The 20,094-nt window shown below is 30.8% G+C and overlaps 1 long non-coding RNA gene across 1 annotated transcript; it reads right to left on the bottom strand.

Annotated features, from left to right (window-relative positions):
- Positions 1–4,054: 4,054 nt before the first annotated feature.
- LOC125370974 lies at positions 4,055–18,866 on the bottom strand. Its single transcript, XR_007217103.1, has 3 exons — positions 18,368–18,866; positions 17,732–17,818; positions 4,055–4,328 (listed from the first exon to the last, which is right to left on the bottom strand). It is a non-coding gene; the product is annotated as an uncharacterized LOC125370974 (long non-coding RNA).
- Positions 18,867–20,094: the final 1,228 nt, after the last annotated feature.

Raw genomic sequence — 20,094 nt, 5'->3', positions numbered from 1 at the left:
CTACTCCAAATGAAAGTTTAGGAAAGGGGAAAGATAAGGTGCAAGCAACAAATCATAAGGCTAAGAGGAAAGGAAATGTTGAGACTGCAACCTTAAACAAGAAGAAGCCTTGGATGCATGCTGGTCTTGGAGACAACAGCAAGCCTTAGCTAGGTATTATGATTGTTTAATACATTAAGAACTTGTTTATGTGTAGGAATTTTTATTTTTTGCTTTTAGGACTAAAGATGCTTTTATGGTCCATAAGACAAATTTCACATGCTTGTTTATTGTGCTCAGTGTCAACACTGTTTTTTGATCAGGACCACAACATAATTTAATTATTTTGTCATGTTCTTGTGTTCCACACTTAATACAAGTTGCTATTTTGTAATTACTTAAAGTGCACTACTTGATGCTTTTGCAACACCATCACTTTAGCATTTGTAATTTAAGAATTATTTACATATATAAATAGAAATAGATGTTTCTTTTATTGATTTAATAGCAGGTTCTACAATAACAAATAGATGCTACAACTGTGAAAGAGGTGCCTAAATTACAAACTACCAATACTAACAACACCTCTCCTATACATAAACAGTTAACAAAAGGTGCTACAACACTAATAAAAGGTGCTACAACACCAACACTAACAATTCAGTCGGTATACACAAAAAGCTTTTTGCTAACTCCATAAGACAGATTTTTGCTAACTCCTCTGTCGTTGTCTCTAGTTGAGGCTTTTAGTTTAATGAAAGTATACAACCACAAAACAATTTCAACCATAAAGTATACATCCTTCTTCAGCTGCAAAACAGAACTGTACCAACTTCAACTCTACAACCACAAAACTAAAGATTCATCACACATTCAGAATAGAAGAGAACATAAGAAAATGCAAATTGATAGAAATGAACAACAGAAGAACATCCTTTGCAACTAACATAAAGAACGGAAGGACAAAATAAAACTTACCAATACTTTAACTGAAGCTAAACTGACACACTTTGTTAAGGCTTCTGACGAAGCTAAGCAGGTGGAGAATCGAAACAAATATTGAGTTTAAATAAAATTTGTCTTTTGTTTGTTGGGTGAGGATACAGAGGGGAATCAAAAAGTTATTGCAGGGGCAAATTTTTCATTGAAAGAGTGGAAACGAGGTTGGGTTATGGAGGTTAAAAGGTCAAGATGCAAGAAGCTGCAATTGCTCATGGTTTAGTCTTTGCTTTGGTGCAGAGCCGATAAGAAATATAAAAAAAATAGTGTTTTTGTTATACAAAGAAAATATCTGCAGAATGCACCTTATCTTTATGCGGGGAGGAGTTACGGGGAAGAAGAGAGGGGAATAGGAGAGGAGAGGGGAGAGGAAAATAGAATTAGGGATTAAAAAATTAGGGATTAATTAGGAGAAATTGGGAAAAATTAGGAGAATTAGGAGAATTAGAGATTTTGCCCGCTCAGCGTCATTAATTGACGTGGCACACATTGAGCGGGCAAAACACCCGGAATGTCGGAATTTGACCGTTGGTACTAAATTAAAATATTTTTACATACATTTGTCATCAAATCGATTCAAATTAAAGTCTTGGTATCAAATTGATATATAGTGCCAAGGATTAGTACCAGCTAGGCTAATTACCCCCTTTATCTGCGTACTATAATGAACTTGTTAGCATCTTTCAAGAGATTGATGCTCGTACTATGGCATAAGAGGATATCTCTGCATAAAACCATGACTTGTCTTCGTTCTCATATTTTTTGGCTGGGATCGACTCAGGATTTAATCATACATGAAGTGAAATTCTAAGAAAGGATCCACCTCTTGATCTTGAATCCTGCTATGTATTTTTATATAAGGATTACAACCAGCGGCATATCATGGAGGAACCAAAAGCTATAGTAGACAATTAACTTTTCGAATAGGAAAAAAAAGTGGTAAGACCAATAACTTTATATGCACTCATTGTGGTGAAAATGGGCACTCCAAACGATGTTGCTATGAAATCATTGGCTATCTGAAATGGTGGGACTTCAACCATGAAAGAAAATCAGTCAGGCTGCTATAGCTACTGAAAACAATGAGAATTCACCTACAAACCAAACTCCAGCTGCCCATGTAATCCTTAATGGGAATTTTGGTATGTCTAGCACACATCTTACTATGAAAAATACATGGATTATTGATATAGGTGCAACCAACCATATGACAAATGATTCCCAACATCTTACAATTATTCATCCATTAACTAAACAAACCATATTGACTGCTAATGGAAGAGTACCTCCTGTTACATATGAAGGATCAATATATTTAACTAAACCCCTTACTCTTGATACAATGCTTGTTGTTCCATCTCTTTCCTTTAATCTTTTATCAGTTAGCCCAATTACTAATGCCTTGAATTTTACTGTACATTTTGGCCTAACTATTGTCTATTTCAGGACATTGCATCATAATAAATTCTTGGCTATGGTGTTAAAAGAGGAAGGTTATACTATCTCGATCCAAATGTTGATGAGACACAACAAGTGGGGAAAGATCATAGTGTACGAGGAATATATGTTGATCAGGCTATGGTATGGTTATAGCATCCACTACAAGAATTTGACATTGTGCCAATTGAATTTCCAGAAATTGTTGGTAGATTCAATTATCGATGATTTACCGACTATTTTTAAATCGTTAGTAAAAACATTATCAGTAAAATTTACAGATGATTTTTAAAATTTTTGGTAAATTTACCGATAATTTACCAACTATATATTAGTTGGTAAATTGTCAACAAGATTTTCAAAACAACACTCTACTGATAAAAATTCCATTAGTAATTTATTTTACATTATCGGTAAATTGTTGTCTCACTAAAAAGAATTGGAGGAAAACAATTTACCAATAATAAAATAGTGTCGGTAAATTTACCTATAATCTTTTTCGTTTGTAAATTATAGTCTCAGAAAAAAATTGGAGAAAAACTTTTACCAACAACATAGTGTGTCGGTAAATCATCAGTAAAGTTACCTATAGTTCTGTTTTCGTCGGTAACCTATTGTCCTGATGAAGTGGTATTAGTCGATAAATCATCAGTAAACTTGGAATTTTAAAATTGCAATTAGTCTGTAATCTATCAGTAAGTCGAAATATTTATTTTTAAATTCATAATTTGTTATATTATTTAATTTATTTTAGAAATAGAAAATAAATTGTAACTGAAATCACAATTATATGATATAAAATGCTAAGACATCAAATATATATAATTATATATAAAAAACTAATAATAATAGATGTATATAAGTAATGTTCATAATAATAAATATATAATTTGTATTAAGCGTTAAAATAATACTAAGTCATAGGTGACAAGTCATCATCACTATCGCTTGATCGAGGTTGGGAACCATGTTGCTCTGATTATGAGTGAGAAGGAGGTTGCATGGTATTAACACGCACTATCAAATCCATTTTCAGTTCCTGTAACTCTCAAATCTCCAGCTGATGCTCAATCATCTGTCAACTCTGCTGAGCCATTAACTCACCTTGCTCAACAATTTGGGCTTGCAGCTACTGGATTTCAGCAACATGTTGTTCACAGTTGGTCTGGTGAGTTCTAAAAGAAGAGGTATTAGACGGTAGAAAGAACTCAGATGCTTGAGATTTAATACCGTAAACACGACTCGCTTGTTGTTCATCGAAAACTTCAAGATAAAGCTCATTTTCATCTACGGACTTACTGGCCTGGGTCATCTGCTCTCACATGGCCTAAAGAGCATCCTAGCAAACATTTAAAGAAAAAGTGCAATGTCAATAACTAATAAGATGCATATTATTTTTTTTTAAAATAGACTTAACCTACATGAACATATTTGGATTTCTAATCAATGAAAGTCTAACCATCTCTATTCTTGGTATGTGTGTGAACAAATAACTCTGCAACAGTAGGTGATCGGTCTAGTTGTATAGCTTAAAAAGCAGTGCATATTATTTAAATATTAAATTGATGTCATGAAAAATATAAATATTTATATAGTTACTTAAATTAACTTTAATAAAATTAATACAAGTCGTCTCTCATGCTCGTAATGGGTAGCAGTGCCTTCGGTATGAGTAGATGGCCTGGATCCATCATTAGACTACGACATCCTATTCTTTACATATAACTCTGAGATTCGTTTCACTTCTGGCTTGTTCCAATGCTACTGCCATATCTCCTATAATTCTGGCTTTAGAAAATCAGGCTTTTTCCCACCCTTCTTGTTCTCGTAGATCATGTTCTGGTACTGCATCGAAGTTTTAGTCTTCCATGCAACCCGAACTAGCTCATTTATTGTCTCTTCCCATATGCAAACTTTTTGCGAACAAAAAAATTAATATTCCAATTGTGAAGTTGTAAGAAATAATAAATAATTTACACAATAATTATAAGAAATAAATTAAATACCCGAAAAATCACTCTAATAAAAATCTTCGACCTATTTACTAACAGTCTTCCATTGAATGCCTCCCTTTGGATCAATCTTTGGCATCTTTATTTTATTTCTATCTTATTTTATATATTTATATTATTATAGATATATTATCTGATATTAGTTAATGTTAATTAATTTTTAGTTTTTGAAGAACTAGTGTTATATGTAGTTCCTAAAGAACTGTATTATAAATTTTAGTTCCTAAAGAACTAGTTTTAATTAGTTCTTAAATAAATAACTGAGGTATAAATTTCTAAGATATTTTGACCCTCAATTCCTGAAAAATTAAGTATCTTGAAATCTAGAATTCTAATTTATTAAAGAATTAATATTTGTATGTTCCTGAAGAATTAAATATATTAGTCTCTAAAACAATAATTAAAAACTCAGGAAGAGCAAATATATTACTACCTTGAAATACATATTTTTTTATTAAAAATATATTATTTCTTCTAAAATCTCGTAAAAATCTATTGAGTTTTAAAGATCTGTTGAAATGGATATCATATTGGGATTGCAAATGTGGAAACTATTTTTGAATATCTTTATATTACAACTCTCACAATTATAAGAAATATGTATTAGAGAATTACCTACTTTTTTCTGACTTATATTACACATATATGTGTACTGTTAAGACAAATATAGTAGTAAACGAGAAGCGTACTAACCCAAATATTTTTCTTATTTGGCACTATGACTAATTAGGTCATCCTAAATCAATAAAGATGCAAAAAGTTATTAAAAGCTCATATGGTAATCTATTAAAGAACTAGAAGATTCTTCAATCTAATAAACTTTCATGTTCGGTTTGCTCTCAATGAAAGCTGATTGTTAGGCCTTCACAGAGTAAAATTTAAAATGAATCACCTAAAATTCTGGAATGTATATAAGATGACATTTGTGGAGAAATACATCCACCATGTGTACCATTTAAATATTTTATGGTGTTAGTAAATACATCAACAACACAGTCACATATATGTTTATTATTAACTCGATATTTAGCATTTGCTAGATTACTTGTCAAATAATCTAATTAAGAGCACAATTTTCAGAATATACTATTAAGACAATTTATTTTGATAATACTGGTGAATTTACATATAAGTCATTTAATGATTATTACATATCAATTAGAATAATTGTTGAACATCCAGTAGCTCTTGTTCATACTCAAAATAGTCTAGCAAAATCTTTTATTAAACATATCCAATTAATAGATAGACCATTGCTTATGAAAATAAACCTGCTAATAGTTGCTTGGGGACATGCAATTTTATATGCACTAACTATTATTCGCATAAGGCCAACTAGTTATCATAAATTTTCAACATTACAGTTAGTATCTGGCCAAGAGCTAATTATTTTCCATTTGAGAACTTTTAGATGTGTTGTTTATGTCCCAATTGATCCTCCCCCTCCCCCTCCTATCGCACAAAAATGAGACCTTAGAAGATATGAATCTCCATCTATAATCAAAAATCTTGAGCCATTAACGGGGGATGTCTTTACTCCAGAATAAATGATTGTCATTTTAATGAGGCTTTGTGTCTTAAGTTGGAGGAGAGAGAACAAGCAATTAGAGAAATAAACTCTTTAGAATGATCCATTATTAAATCATCTTGATCCTTATTCAAAACAATGTGAATTAGAAGTTCAAATGATCATTCATTTGCAAAGTATAGCAAACTAATTGCTGGATATATTTTATAATTCAAAAAAAGTTACTAAATGTCATATACAACTGAAAATACTCCAATTAGAATTGATGTCCGAGTAGGACATGTTAATATTATAGCAAATAAGCCCGTCATATGCCAAAAAGTATGATAAGCCACCTAGTTCCAAGGATAAAAATCTAAAAAAAAGAGAACAAATAAACCAAGTGACAATTCTAAAATTGATGTTTCTGAAGAGCCTATAATAAAAACACTGAACCTGAAGAGAAAAAATAACCCTATAAGCGGTTCAACTGTCTGAAGATGATGAAAAAAAATGAGATATCAATCAACTATGTTATTTCAAGCAAGAGATGGAATTAAAGTAAAATTGTGTTGACAATGTATTTGCAGATGTAGTAGCTATTGACATTGCAAAAGAAAGTGAGGACATTGAACCTAAGTCCATCACTGAATGTTGATAAAGAAATGATTGGCCTAAATAGAAAGTCACAATCCATGAAAAATTAAACTCATAGAGAAACGCCAAAGTCTTTGGGCTTATTGTTTTAGCAATTGAAGATATTAAGCCAGTAGCCGATAAATAAGTTTTTATGCGTAGACACGACAAGAAAAATGAGATTGTGAGATTCAAGCACAACCTGTAACATAAATATTCTGTCAAAGACTTTGCATTGATTATGAAAAAACTTATTCCTCAGTTGTGGATGCAATTATATTTAGATTTTTAATTAGCTTGGCAAGTTTAGAAGGACTTCATATGCATCTTATGGATATCGTTACAGCTTATTTATATGGATCACTTGATAATAATATTTATATTAAAGTTCTTGAAAGACTAAAAATGTCTAAAGCATGTATTTCAAAATCTCGATAAATGTATTCAATTAAGCTACAAAAATCCTTGAATGGAATTAAACAATCTGGAAGAATATGGTATAACCATCTTAGTGAATATCTTTTGAAGGAAGGATATTTGTCCATATATTTTTATTGAGAAAATAAATTCTAGTTTTGCGATAATTGTTGTTTATGTTAATGATTTAAACATCATCGGGACTCCTAAAGAGTTGATAGAAACAATAACTAATTTAAAATAAAAGATTTAGGACGAACAAAATTTTATCTTGGTCTGCAAATTAAATATTTACTTAAAAGAATTTTTATTTATCAGTCAACTTATATTGAAAAAATACTAAAATATTTTTTTTATAAGAAGAGGGGGGCAAAAACCCAACAATCAAACAATCACAAGTAAAGAGAAACTCCTCTACACAAGCCTTGAGCTAAATAAACCAACAGCTCGTTTGGAGGATACAAACAAACAATGAAACTAGATCTCCATCTAATGTAGCTTTGTCCATGACATGAGCACAATCATTAGCCTCTTGGCCGATATACAAACAATGAACCACCCAGTCTCTTGTAAGTAAAACATGTATTCAATGAACAATCTCTTCTACAGAACCATGAACTTTCCTTTAATTGCAAATATAATTTATAGTCAACGAGGAATCCAACTCCAGATGAACCTGCCTATAACCATAACGGCATATGCCATATTAAGACCCAATAAAGCTCCCCATAGCTCAACGTCTAGAGGGGAACAACTACCAATGTAGTTCTTAAAACCCATCAACCAGCCCCTTCTACAATTGCGGAGTACACCTCCAACAACCACCCCTCTTCCCAAATCCACGTAAGCCCCATCTGTATTCAGTTTAACCTCGCTCTTATCTGGTGGAATCCATCTGCATACCTTATCAGTATTGCTTATATTACTACTTAAGCATTTCTCATATTCTTGAGCATCCATAATCTCCTCATAATACTTCATAATGGCTTGCCCAAGATCATGAATATGAGTGTTCAACTAATTAAACACTAGTTGATTCCTCCACTACCATAAATGCCAAGCAGTCACTCCAAATATCAAATTCCACTTATGCTTTCTGAAGAATAAGTTGGTCTTATTCGCAAGTTTCGTATCAATCCACTCATGAAGGCTAAGAGAGCTAAACCTTAACCGGTTATCATGAAATATAAATATGCACCATATGTGCATGGCAAATCGGTAGTCTCTAACTACGTGAATTGAAGATTCCTCTTCCTCTCTACATTTTGGACACACAGTAAAAGGGATAATCCTTCTTTCAAAGTAAAACAATTAGTTGGCAACCTGTTCTGCACAAGTAGCTAGAGAAAGGATCTCAATCTTTATGGTCCTTTCCATTTCCAAATTCTATTCCAGAGAGGCTTCTCATTCAGAACATTATATATGTTGAAGAAGTAGTAAACATACATGAACTAGAAAAGTTTCAAATCACAGTATCTGATGCGCCTCGCTGAGACAGGGGAGCAATGGTAGCAAGGCAAAGGCAAACAAAAGAAGGCAGAAGGGAATGAAATTGAGACCAGTCCCACTTACTATTCAACGAACCAAATGAGGAAATTGATTGTATGTGCATAATATAGAGGACCTCTGAAATAGCATGTAGATGGAGAGGACCAATACCTTCCACTTAATTATCATCCCAAAATTTGATTTCCATTCCATTTCGTACACTTCATGATATTACAGCCAATACATATTGCCACACATTACAGATTCTATTCCAAACATTAGAACACCCTTCCTTTTTTAAGAATACCTAAAGGTCTGTAACTATTATTATACTTGCACAACAAAATCTGAGCCTATAAAGCATCTATTGCCTTTCGAAGACCCAGACCTCCTCTTGACTCATGTTCACATATCTTATCCCAACTAAGCAAATGCATTTTTCTCTTATCAACAACTGAACCCCAAATAAAATCCCTTACTAACTTGTCAATTGCTTGACATGCAAACATAGGAGATTTTGCTGTGAGCATTGAATATATCGGAAGGGATTAAAGCACAAACTTTGCAAGCGTTACCTTACCTGCAAGGGATAGATTCTTGGCTTTTCATCCTGAAAGTTTATTACGAACTTTGTCAACTATTTTCTTAAGAGTTTCCTTCCCTACTCTTTCATGGATCACTTTGGATCCTAAATATTTACCAAAATTTAGAGTTCTTTACCCAAATCTAGAGTTCTAACAAAACCAAGTTTACTGCAAATATCCCTTGCCAGCCCCTCATTTATATCTTTTGAGAAGAAGATACACCTTTTGTCCTAAAGCTACACAGAATTATTCAAGAACAATATCAATTGTTTCAAATTGCTCTAAAGAAGCCTTTTCAAAGAGAAGAAGATCATCTGCAAAAAAATAAATTGGTTAATAGCAGACAACCTCGACATAAAACACACGGCTTCCACTTCCTAGAGAGCAAAGTTGAATTAACCAAGTGTGATGTCCTATCCATACACAAAACAAACAAATAAGGAGACATATTGTCACCCTGACGAACGCCTCTAGTTGGCTCAAAGCTATTCGTCAGTTCTCCATTCCAAACCACTTGCATACTAGAAGTTAAAACACAAGTTATAACTCGATTTATCACAATGTTAGGGAATCCAGTAAGAAGCAACATCTTTTCAATGAAGCTCCACTTAAGTCAATCATAGGCCTTCTCAAGGTATACTTTGATTATTATACAACCCTTCTTCTTCTTCTATTTATGTATTGAATCAATTACCTCTTGAAGGACAATTACGTTATCCGAAATTTTCCTACTAGGTATAAAGCTACTTTGTGTATGCGCAACGAGCTTTGGCATGATGTCTTTCAACCGATTCACAATCAGTTTCATGATTAGTTTATAGTTGACGTTGCATAGGCTTATCTTCCTCATTTGCTTAAAAGATTATGGGTTCCACACCTTGGGTATAGGCACTATAAAAGTAACGTTGATGCTAGGCTCCAACATTTCTTTCTCAAAGAAATCTGTAATCATATTTTGGATAAGTTACCTACCATTTCCTATTGGGATTGATAAAATAAAAGGTGAAGATCGTCTAGGCCTGGAGCTTTCAGCTTACCCATACTGAAAATGGCCATCTGCACCTCTTCCATTATAATAGGCTTCTTTAAATTAGACAAATCTACATCATTCAAGGACTGAAAACCATTAACCCAATCTATAATAGTACTTGGACCATCCTCCTCCGGATACAAATTTTTATAGAACTCAATTACCATCTGCTTGATATGATCAACCTTCACCACCCAATGGCCCAAATCATCCTTATTGCTTCCACCTTATTATGCTTCATGCGAGTAATTATTGAGACATAAAAGTAGTTAGTATTTTTGTCCCCTAAGCTCAACCATTTATTTCAAAAAATTTGATACTAAAGAATCTCTTCTTGCATTAAAACCTCGTCATACTCTTTGGCTAGTGAGTTCCTCAGTAACTTATAATGATGAAAGAACATCATAACTAAAAGGTTGTCTATACCCTCAATTCTAAAGAGAAGTCGGGTCTTTCTCTTGAACATGTTTCCAAACATATTCTTATTCCACCATTCCACCTTACTTATAAAAGACTATGTAGTGTTCATCAAATTACCTCTATCCTCCCAATTCTTTTTAATGAATTCATTAAACTCTCTATCAGTCAGCCACACTGCTTGGAATCTAAATGGTGAGCCTGCATGGGAGGAGGGGGACTTCCTTCAAGATTTAAGAGGATCAGGCAATGGTTTGATTTTATTCTTGGTAAATGGAAGACCACAACTTTTGGAAAGGAAGTACGCCAACTGACAGAACTCAACACACGATCATGTCTTTCTTTAGCTATTACTAATGAAACCCAAATCCATAAGATGGCAATAGTTAACACAGTCTCTAAATTCTCAGCACCAAGTAAGATTAGGAGGAGCGCTACCTATCTTCTCAAAATTTCTTAAATAAGAATTAAAATCCCTAAGGACAACCCAAGGAACCTTAATATGATTATACAATCTTCTCAATGAGTGCTATAGATATTTTCGAGTACTAGTCAGTTGACTGCTATACACTACTATACAAACTCCAAGATCCTTACCTATGCTCCATTTAAAATGAATATATTGATGACCTAAATTAAGAATTGACATGTTAATAATGTTGTCATTCCATAAAAGCCAAATTCCACCAGCAAAGCCCCTTGCGTCTTCTCTAAAGAACTTCGAAAGCCTAACTTTTTAATAATCTCTTAAGCTCAAGTACCACTCACTCTAGGATTCACCACAATACAAACTATTGGGTGGTACCTACAAACTAGCTATTTGCAACACACTGTAAATCTTTTACTGCCAGCTTCCTAGCAATTCCACATCATAATAGATTAGAGCAAAAATCATATGGAACTCAGTTTAGACCATCAGCAAGACATCCTTGAACTTCCTCTAAAACCAAACGTCCCTTAACATCTACATCCAGAACTTCATGTTCTTCAATTACTGGAGTTCGACCCGATTGCGTCCCTCATTCCCCTTTTTTAGCTCTCTTAGCTTGATTCATACCTCTAACACGCTTCTTAGTTTGATCATGAGGCTTTAAGGAGTTGAATAAGACATTATAATTATTATGGTCTTGATTAGGCACAAGGTCCATATAGTTCTGATGGGCCAACCCATTTAGAATGATTATCATTTATATTCACATTCTATATCTAAGGACCAAAAGCATTAGACAATTTAAAGATCTCCTTATTACTTGTACTCGCTCTAGGAATGATACGTGTTGCCTTAATACCCTGATCCTTCCTCCCATGCAAGGAAGGGACATTGTTATCTTTAGCTACACCTTTCCCTTTTGTTATTCATGTTTCCATAATTCTTAAGGTTTTCCATGTGCATAGCCTATTGACTTCCCTCAATAGGCACCCTCTCCTCCTCAATCTGCTCTAAGGATAGCGCGTCAAATTTGGACCTTGATCCTTTTGACTTATTTCCTTCCTTAGCATCGCCATTATGTCCTTTGATTTTCTTATTTTGCACACAATGTTGGCAACGGATTGTATGTATCCAAGGGTTGTACACCTGTGAAGTTTGACCATAACCACCATTACCAATACTTTGTTCAGCATTTCAAAAAATTTGTAGTATGCTGATCAATATTTTCCTTCTCTTGTTGGGGCTTGTGAGGGCAAGCAAATTGATTATGTCCTACTCAACCACAAGTAAAGCAAACCTGAGGCAGTCCCTCACATTCAACACGTTGGCTAGAACCATCAAGATTAAGCTTAATGACTAACGGGTTAGCAAAATTCAACTCAACTGCCACCTTTGCGAACTTCCTCAATTGGCTAGTTGAGTTTTCATATCAACCTTGACCATAGTTCTAATCACATTATCAATGGCCTGTAAGATACTTTCATGATAATATTGTACCGGCATCCCAGGGAAATGAACCCATGCTACAATTATTTTCATGGCTGTAGATGATGCCCTAGACTTTGGAATCTATTGTTGTATTGTGAGGTAGTGTCCCATTATAGTCCAAGGACCTTCCAACCAAGCCCTAGCCATATCCTCCTTCTTGGCAAGCTAAACTAAAAAGAATCCATCATCCAGGTCAATAACCTTATAGCAATCTTTTATTTTCCATAAGGATTTAATTCTGTTATTCAACATAGTATAGCTCTTTTTTTCCAGAAGTTTCACCACAACTGAGTTCTCCCAGGGTTTTGACAACTCGTTTCTCAATCTATCAGAAAGCAAGATCGAAGGTCTCGTTGGTTCCATTGTCACCGAGATATTTCCCTCCTATACCCCAACATCAAAACTAGAACGGAGAGGGTGATCATCCTTCTGGTCAAACAATTTGTCCTTATATGATTTTGTCCCATCATTTGTCATAACAGTATCATCTTTCTCAATGGGCATCTTTTTCACCATTGTGTCAGCTTCCATATCACCATTCTCATTTCTAAATTTCACTTTTATCGTGGACCTATCAAGGTCAATGTCTTAAGAAAAAATCTCAGTGTATGTCTCCATATTTTCTTTTTCTTCCGATTATTTTGAATTTTTCCAATGGTTACCATTCAATTACACTAAATTTGTGAATCCATTTTATTTTCAATTAGAACTTATTATAATATAATATATTATTATGGATAAATCTCATACAATGAGTTCTCCATGATTGTTAGACACCTAGATGTGAAAAATGACCATTTTCATCCTTGAAAAGATGGTCAAGGAATATTTAGTTTAGAAGTACCATATCTTAGTGTTATTTGGAACATTGAGGTATCTTGCTAATTTTACAAAACTTGATATAGTATTTTTTGTGAATTTGCTAGCAAGATATAGTTTCTCACCAACTCAAAGATATTGAAATAGTATAAAATAAGTTTTTCGTTATTATGTGATACGTCAAATATGGGCTTATTTTATTTATAAGACTCAAAGTCAGAATTAATTAGATATGTAGATGTAGGATATTTATCTGATCCATATAAAGCTCGATCACAAACGGGTTACTTGTTTACATATTGTGGCACTGTTATATCTTAGTGTTCTATTAAGCAAACTCTAACTATCACATCATCTAATCATGCTGAAATATTGGCAATATACGAGACTAGTATAGAATACATATGGTTAAGATCTATGATCCAACATATCAAAGAAACATGTAATCTCTCATTTGATAAAGAAAGTCCAACAGTGTCGTATGAAGATAATGCTGCTTGTATTGCATAACTCAAAGGATGATACATAAAAAGAGATAGAACCAAGAATATTTCGTTAAAGTTCTTTTCACACATGAGCTTCAAAAGCAAGGAGTTTTAGATGTTCATCAAGTTTGATCTATTGATAATTTGGCAATTTTATTTACAAAAGCACTCCCTACAACAATATTTGGGAAGTTGGTGAACAAAATCGCATGCGCTAACTAAAATATCTTTGTTAGAAGTTAGGTGTTCATGAGAGGGAGATTTTGATGCATTGTACTTTTTTTCCTTAGCTTAGGTTCTGTCCCATTAGGTTTACCTAGCAAGATTTTTTAACGAGGCAATATTATGGTGCAAGTTTCTATATAAATAATGTACTCTTTTTCTTTCACTAAGATTTTTTTCCATAGAATTTTTTTTAATAAGGTTTTGTTATAATTTCATTTGAGATAATAAAAAGAAACTATTTACACAATATCTTGATGAAAAGCTTAAAAATTCTCAATTATATTTGCTTTAAAATTGATCCTTGTTCATAGTTATGGAACTACATCTTTTTTTCTCTCTTTTTCATGGTCAAAGAGTAGAATAAACTCTTTTGTATCCTTAATAAGTTTCTCCATTGTGCAGTTATGAGGAATAAATATTTTACATTCACTCAAAGTGATTGAAATCAATGTGTTACTTGTCTTTTATAATATTCTTGCAAACATAATATAAAGTTATCCATTCTTGGCTAAAGTATTTCAACAATAACTTGAACATGTGAAAAGAGTTAAAACAAATGTTTGTTTATTGTTTTGTGTGTATGGTGATCTCCTTACAGGCACTAAGACCTAAATACCATGTCATGTTCACTTTTTTTTTTTGCTTTATTATTGTTACATTTCTGTCAAGATCGAGATATTGAAGAAAAAACTCAACAGTTCTAATAAAATCTTGTGATTCAATTGTTTAAGGAAGAAATATAACATTGAAGCTTCCTGTCAACTGACCCAATAGAAAATCATTCACCAAATATAAGCAATCATTACATCATCATTTTCACTATTTCAGTCCATTGGTAATCTTCAATTCAAGAAAACCGATTAATAAACAACAAAAATAAATCGAAGCAAATTAAAGAAGAAAAAAAAAAGGCAACAAAGGATTGTGATGAAATCTTCAAAATTGGAGTGTAAACTCCTAAAACTATGTTCAAAAATAGAAATATGAATTTTAAGACAAAAAAAGTAAAAATAGAAAAAATAGATTAGTAAAAAATGTGAAACGTCAAAAGCTAGTGTATATAAATAAAAAACATCAAAAAAAATATATAGATAATGTAATTTTTTCAAAATTAATCTAAAAAAAATAAAGAAATGTGTGAAACTCGAGATTTCTATCTCTAATGATAAAAACTCTTACCAATCTAGCTAGGTATGCATTGGTCCAATAGTCATTTTCTTTTCATTGAATAATTAATTGTTAAGATTGGATTTCTCTTTCAAGAAAAGTAGGAATTATTTAAATTTGGTAGTGAGTGTTTAAAAGAAATAGATCAAAAGTTTTCTAAATAATTAATTTGTTTAATAATCTTATAAACAGCTTTTATCAGAGAATCTTGAAACAAAAGAGGCTTGTCATCTTGGTTCAATCATTAAATTACCAAAAATAAATCCAGTTGATGATGTATTATATAGAGAAAACAAGACTACAAGTCATTCCTTAGTATGAAAAGAGTCGTTTCATAACATATAACTACAGCATATGCTTTTTCGATTAATCTTTAATCTTGTTAGTTAAATATGTTTATATGTGGGTCGATCAATGCTTCAATTACTTAAACTTTTATTGTATTAATCTCTAATCATTCTTAATGTAATTAAATATTTTTCTTCTATGAATTTTAGTTAAATAAGTGAATGAATTTTGTTACTCATTAAATTATTAATTAAAATTTTACTAGTCGTTTATCCGTGCGCTGCATGACCATTATTATTATTTCGTTTATAAAATCAAGTATTTATATACCATCTAATAAAAAATTTAATATTTAATATTAATTTATAATATTTTAGAAATAATAGCACACTAACTATTTTTAAATGTCCTTAATTTTTTTAAATTTTAAAATCTTATGAGTGCGATAATATAAAAATTATTTTAAAAATTAGTATTGTATAAATTAATACTATCAATATAATTGATATTACTATTTTTTAGAATTAAAAATTTATTATATAATTAAAAACTAAATTTTTATTGAATATAATATTAAAAATATCTAAAAAATATAATTTAAAATGTTATTTTTTAGAATTAGAAATATTATCTAATTAGAAAATTAATTTATTAGTTAATATAATATTAAAATATTATTAATATACTATTTCTTAGGATAAAATTATCGGTATCCGATTAGAAAACTATTTATTAATTAATATAATATTAGAATATAATTAATATATTATTTCTTAGGATTACAATCAGTGTTTAATTAGAAATGTAACTTATTAACTAATAAGTTTATAGATAAAACTATAAAATTACACAAAAATTTGAATTTCATATATCAAAAATAAATATATATGTCAAAATAAAATTCTATGTATCAAAAATTAAGCATACAGTGTCCAAAAAATTTAAATATCGCAAATTAATATATATAAATTCCGACTAAAGTGTCATAATTTGCCTCAATGTACAATTAGCTCAAATTGCAACTTTCTAGTTAATTTATACAGTAATTTGTGAAAAGTAGTCAACTCACTCCAGTCTAATATTAAATTCATTAAAAAAATAATTTAGCCCTTAAAATTCAGTAAATGTCAAACTTTATAAAAATATAAAATAATTATATCCAATGCCATTTATAAAACTTAATAAAGCGTCTGCAATTTTATTTTTATTATTCAAATTTTGTTTCACTAAAAATCTATAATTTATAAAAATTAAAGAATTACAATAATTATATTTTAAACTAAAAGCTTATATCATATATGTAAATATTTAATCTCAATGTCAAAATTTAATAACTTATTAGTATATACATCATAACTGAGAGGAAATTATAATATATTTTGGGAGCAATTTTAAGATATTAAAAAATAATACACTTTAACTAATGGATATTCGATTAAATTATAACAAAAGGTTGAAATAATATATTAAATTAAAATTCAAGAAAATCATAATAATATTATTGAATAATAAAATATCGAATTGTGTATTTCATATAACTTTAGAGAGCATACTAATTTACCCATTAAAAAACATTTGTACACTTAAATACTTCTAACAAGTTGTTGGGTTAATTAGTCAGAAAATTAAAATCTAAACTAATTGTCTATTAATTCTACATTGAGAGACAAATTAACATATTTTAGTCCTTTTATTCTTGACACTTGAATCATAAGATTTGTGATCAACGCTCATAAAAAAGAAGTTTTGATACCCATGTATGTTAAATATATTAAATATAAAGTACATTTTAGACTCATAAAAGATAGAGATAAATTAACCGAAATGTGCATAAAAGTTTAGTTGACGATTACTTGACCTCTAAATTCCATCAAATAAATCACAAAAGATTCATCTCTTAGTAATTTATTATGGTGTGTGATTATCCATTTTAATTGGAAAGCTTAATGATAAAAGAATCACCGATTGTCATTAAGCCTAATTGGTAAAATTATTAAAATTCAATTATATATTATTTGTAAAAGTACATAAGATTTTTTATAGATATTCAAGAGCGTGTAGGTGAGATGGTAAGAGTCTTTTCTAATTTGATTTAGGTTTCGAAATCAAACTTTGTACATGCAACTACGTTAAAACTCTCGTAGTCTTTTAAAATCTACTCTAAATATATATATAATTACACTAAAATATTTTTTACAGATTACTGCAGGAAAAGTTGACTGAATAACATCTAAACGACATAAAAGAACAAGCCTAAGCATTTATTATAGTACGAAAGTACGAGGTTAAGGAAATAGAAATGTCCAGCCAATCAAGTTCATACCTAAAAGTCATTGATTGTGCCATTGTTTACTGCACCATGTACTGAACATTCTTCCCGTTTTGTTAGATTCCTCCAAAATTTAGTTGGCTGGTGGCCAGTCCCATGCAGCAGCAGCAGCAGCCATATATTAGTATAAGGTTCATTGTCCCGAATTCATGATCTTCCTAAAGTTATCTAATTATTGAATACCCATAGCTTGCTTCACCCCACAAAAGTTTCACTAGCAAATACGAAGTCACTGTCAAACGGCTTGCAACTTCAAAGTGTTAAAATTTAGATTTATTATAACTCTATGATAATTTTTTTTAACAGTAAGGTAGACAAATAGTTATAAAGTAAATTACTATGAGATCTCAAGTTCCGGCAATAACTCTTTAGCCATCATATAAAGCCCGGTGGTTATGATAATTTTATTTCAACAAATTGAATAACCAAAAGTGTTTATTAGCTTAAATATGCCATGGCAAACACAATTATCATAACTGAAACTGTCCGCTCACTTGTTTTTATAGACACTAAAAGACTTAGAACAAGTTCAATTAACCTATCAACAACAAAATAAGCTTTTTATTCTTTTTTCAAGTAACTTCCAAGGAAAAAAGAACTGCAGTTAAAAAAGAAAAAAAGACCATCTACCATGTTGAACTCTAAGAGAAACGGTAATCAGGCTGTTGGGGGCTTGCACTTTGTATAAAATGATCCCTGTTTGGATTGGTGCGCTTGGCTGGCTGAGGCTGAGCCACCTTCCTTTCCTGGCCTAACTTTGAGTCCGGACATGAAGACGAGAATCCATCAGCTACTAATACGTGCACTCGTACTGAAACATGAGAACCATGTGCTTTGCCAATTGCCCATAATGCCTGATTTTCTGTCGTGCGGTTCTTTAACTTGACCTCTCCATAGAAAAGGACAAATTACAAAGAAAAAGATGTCTGATATTAAAAAAAAAATTAAAAAAAAAAGGTGAAGCAATGTCTGTGTATGGGAGAGACGATTTGGTCCCTGACAAATATCCCATCCCTTGGAAATGTTTTAATTATCAAATCTTTAAAACTAATTATCCTATTATATTGTATTTAATTAAAATTTATATAACTATTTATAAATTTAAATATAATATATTTTAATTAAAATAAAAATTAATTTAAAATTTTACATATTCAAATTTGTGAATTGATTATTACTAAATTTGATTCTAACAAATTAGACAAAATATCTAAATAAATTTCATATTAATAAGTTAATATATTTTATAAAACCAAAACAAAAAATTATTACCTACATTTGGTACATACACCACAGCAAATAAGAAGTGCCACATAGTATGTAGAGCCGAGCACGGGACTCGAAGATTCAACTATACTGAAAATTGAACCAAAAGTATCCAGAACTAAATCAAAGAATCGAAAATATAATCAATTTAAAATTTTATTTATTTATATATATAATTATTTTTATAATAAATAAATTTAAATCTTAAGCTCAAATTTAAAATCAAATATAAAAAAAATCTTACCGAATACAAATCTAACAATTCTATTTTAATAAAATTTAAACTTATTGGTATAAATATAAATTAGAATCACTAAGTTTTATATTTTATTACAATATTAATTATTCAATGAGTTTATCTTGATTTTTTAACAAAATTACAAGTTCATATTATCATATATGATTTATTTTTATAATAAAAAAATTCAAATTTTAAGTTTAAATTTAAAATTAAGTATAAAAAAAATTTAATTATTATTTATCTACAATTTTTAGCTTAGTATTTTTCATAGTGGGAAGCTATTTAAGTTTCTCTCCATTTTAGCTTTGATATTATTTTATTTTTTTTGAGATAAGTTAGTATATATATATATATATTACCTAAATTTTAAGTGAGGTAAATGAGAAAAAAAAAAAACTAATCTTAAAAAAATATAACTAATCATTGAGAAAGAAATCAAAAGAAGAAATGTTCAAAACAAGACCAAGTGTGCTCCTCTCATTCTCAATTGCCCATCATCCATCTCCCTTAATGACAGTCCCCAATCGCAGCACGCCTTCAACTTTAATCATCAAAGAAGCATATCACAATGTCTTTAGAATGTGAAAGACACGTGTCTTTTATCTATTTTTAAACCTTTGATCATAGTTCTCAAACACACACACCACATGCCATATTAACCCATTCATATTATGTATTTCCTTTCCCCTTTCTCAAATAATGCATCTTTTATCCTACAATCGGTCATCCATTTTTAAATTGGTTTCACCATTTAGTTATAATCTTTAAAAAGACATCTCAATCTCAAGTATGGAATTAATCAATGTTTATTTAAAATTTCAATAAATTCAAAAAGTAGTAATCCACGTTC

This window comes from Ricinus communis, chromosome 8 (genome assembly GCF_019578655.1).
Source record: "Ricinus communis isolate WT05 ecotype wild-type chromosome 8, ASM1957865v1, whole genome shotgun sequence".
Lineage (NCBI taxonomy): Eukaryota > Viridiplantae > Streptophyta > Magnoliopsida > Malpighiales > Euphorbiaceae > Ricinus > Ricinus communis.
The sequence above is the reverse complement of the archived record's forward strand: the minus strand, read 5'-3'. Positions and strand labels throughout refer to the sequence as shown.